A 3,195-nucleotide genomic window follows, 5' to 3' on the forward strand; every position below is an offset into this window, starting at 1 on the left:
AGTTCATAGATCTTCATGTACAGGTAGATCGGGGTTCCTTAAGATTTTATTGAATTCCTTGATGAGAGCGGTGGATCTGTGTAAATCAGATGGCATTATTCCAGATAACGGGAGCCAATGAGTTGGCGTAGATCGAATTGTGCCAGTTATTATGCGCATGATGGAATTCAGTTCAGTATCAATAAGTCTTGTGTGATGACTGTCCATCCATAGTGGAGCACAGTACTCAGCACTTGAATACACCAAGCCTAAAGCTGAAGACCGTAAAACGCTTGCCGAAGAACCCCCCAGGTAGTTCCACAAATCTTATGAATGATGTTGTTACGTGTTTTCAGTTTCTGTGCGGTGTTCAGCAGATGTTGCTTGTAGGATAGTGTTCGATCCAAGGTTACTCCAAGATATTTTGGGTTCCAGTTGTGGTGAAGTGTCCTGCCACAGAAACTCACTTTCAATTTAGTATTTGCTAAGTGATTGTTTAAATGGAAACAAGACACCCCCGTTTTATAGGTGCTGGGCTTAAGTCTCCAGTTCCTGAAGTGTTTCCAAAATAGAAAAATCCCTTGTTAACATCTCTTCAGTTTTCTCCAGTTCTTTGTGTTGCACGGCTAATGCTACAGTATGTCGTCAGCGTAGCAGAATTTCCGTGATGTAACTTCAGGAAGATCATATATATATAGCCCGGCTCCATGGCTAAATGGTTAGCCTGCTGGCCTTTGGTCACAGGGGTCTCGGGATCGATTCCCGGCAGCGTCAGCAATTTTAACCATCGTTGGTTAATTTCGCTAGCACGGGGCCTAGGTGTATGTGTTGTCTTCATCATTATTTCATCCTCATCACGACGCGCAGGTTGCCTACGGGTGTCAAGTCAAATGACCTTCACCTGGCGAGCCGAACTTGTCCTCGGACACTCCCGGCACTAAAAGCCATGCGCCATTTCATTTCAGATATACAGTATATAAACTGAACAAGGGTGGTGATAGGACTGAACCTTGAGGCAAACCATTTTTAAGCTTCCTTTCCTTGCTCACATTGTTCCCGATGATAACCTGAAGCCTCCTATCACTCAGCATATTGTTAATAAGTCTTGCTATATTTCTGCATGGTATGACCCTGAGAAGTTTATAGAGCATTCCTTCCCTCCACACGGTATCAAATGCATCAGTGAGATCAACGAAAGCAACAGATGTTTTCAGTTTTTTGTTTTTGAACCCCATTTCTATGAATGTTGTAAGTGCCAAAACTTGATCACAACAGCTGCGACCTGGTCTGAAGCCTGCCTGATCCATGGGAATGAGCTGTAAAATGGCACTGATTATTCTGTTAAATATGTGTCTTTCAAAAAGTTTGTAGCAACAGCTAAGGAGAGTTATGGGGCGATAATTTTCTGACTTGTTGTTGGGTTTGCCAGGTTTTAAAATTGCAATTATCTTAGCCTTTTTGAACTCCAATGGCATGTGTCCAGTTAGTAACATGTCTGCGAAAAATTTTGCTAGCTATTTCTTCGCATTTTGTCCCAGATTGATCAAGAATTCGGGATGAATTCCATCGAAGCAAGGAGCTTTAAATGGTTTTAGATCTTTCAGTGCTGTATCAATTTCGGATACTGTGAAATGAGTTGCATATTCTGAAGACTGAGATGCTGTTGACTTCAAGACTTAAAGTTGTCGTCTAATAAATTTAGTGTTTCTTGTCACCTGGAACTCGTGGCGTTGCAATGGTGTGAGAGGCAATTTGATATGATGTAACTTCAGCCTGTTCTCTGCATACTGGTGGGCTTCCTCCTAATTTTCTGAGAAGGCTCCAAGCTTCCCTGCTAGAGCGAGTAAAATATATCCTCCCAACTGTTTGTAACCACTTATGCCTTCAAGATGAGTCCAGATTGGACAGAAGCTCGGTTGCTGTGTTAGGATCTCCGCATCGTTGAAAGTCTTGATATAGTGCTTCACTTTCTTCATTCCATCCAGGGATATATTCTTTGCGGTAACCTCTTGGAATGAACTTCTTAGCTGTTCCTATAACTGCACCAGTAAATCGCCTATAGTAATCTAATAATGTAATTTAGTCTTTTAGTATTAATATTAGTATTATATTAGTATATTAGTAGAAGCATATTGGTATTAGTAATTTATTATTATCATCATCGTCATCATATGTAATTTCAGAGTCGTTCTACGATGCGAATTGAACTTGACTGTCTACGTAATGCAGGAGTATTGATCGCTAAGGTAAAGTATTGATAAAGAGTTTTCCAATTCAATAAGAAGTGAACGGATGAAGCTGATACAAATGCTGATGGCGTGGCGGTACCTACCAGGTGGAGGCATCATGACAGTCCGTAAGAGTCGGAACACATCAAGGGTAATTAAAGACCTAGTAGGCGCTTTATGGTGCAAGCATAATAGCAAATAAGAATGACATAACTCGTCTTATCGCAAGGCCAAAGCAATATGTTCTCTCACAATAGTGTGGTAGGCTTCCATTTGCTGTTAAAAATTATCCTCTTACCGGGCGAGTTGGCCGTGCGGTTAGGGCCGCGTAGTTGTGAGCTTGCATCCGGGACATATATATACAACCCCCAGAATGTCAGGTAAAAGACCCTGACCTGGCCGGTAATCGAACCCGGGGCCTCCGGGTAAGAGGCAGGCACGCTACTCCTGCACCACGGGGCCGGCAAAGGGAAATGAGCCAACGGCACGTGATGATCCCAAGCGGTCACCCATCCAGGTACTCACCACGCTCAATGTTGCTTAACTGCAGTGCTCGGACGAGAACCGGTGTATTAAACATGGTATGGCCGTTGTCATATATATACAGATTGTTCTAAAAGATCCGATATTTAGAGAGCAGGCAGTGTAAATCAAAGCAAAAACTTAAGTTCTACAAACGTCGGTCCTCAAATTAATATCTTAGAAATAAGCAGGTGTCAGCCATCATCGTAAGAGCAACATATCTTTTACTGTAAGCAGTGTGTTATTACTCCTCTCTAAATGGAAACTTTTGACGTGCCCACTTACATTCACGGAATGTTGGCGTTAAGGAAATCAGCGTCCGTCTCTGTGGTGTAGTGGTTAGCGTAATTAGCTGCCACCCCCGGAGGTCCGGGTTCGATTCCCGGCTCTGCCACGAAATTTGAAAATTAGTACGAGGGCTGGAACGGGGTCTACTCAGCCTCGGGAGGTCAACTGAGTAGAGGTG

The 3,195-nt window shown here is 43.0% G+C and overlaps 1 pseudogene; it reads right to left on the reverse strand.

Moving 5' to 3' along the window:
* Positions 1–2,683: 2,683 nt before the first annotated feature.
* Positions 2,684–2,802, reverse strand: LOC136859474 (5S ribosomal RNA; annotated as a pseudogene).
* Positions 2,803–3,195: the final 393 nt, after the last annotated feature.

Source organism: Anabrus simplex, chromosome 1 (assembly GCF_040414725.1).
Source record: "Anabrus simplex isolate iqAnaSimp1 chromosome 1, ASM4041472v1, whole genome shotgun sequence".
Taxonomy (NCBI): Eukaryota; Metazoa; Arthropoda; class Insecta; order Orthoptera; family Tettigoniidae; genus Anabrus; species Anabrus simplex.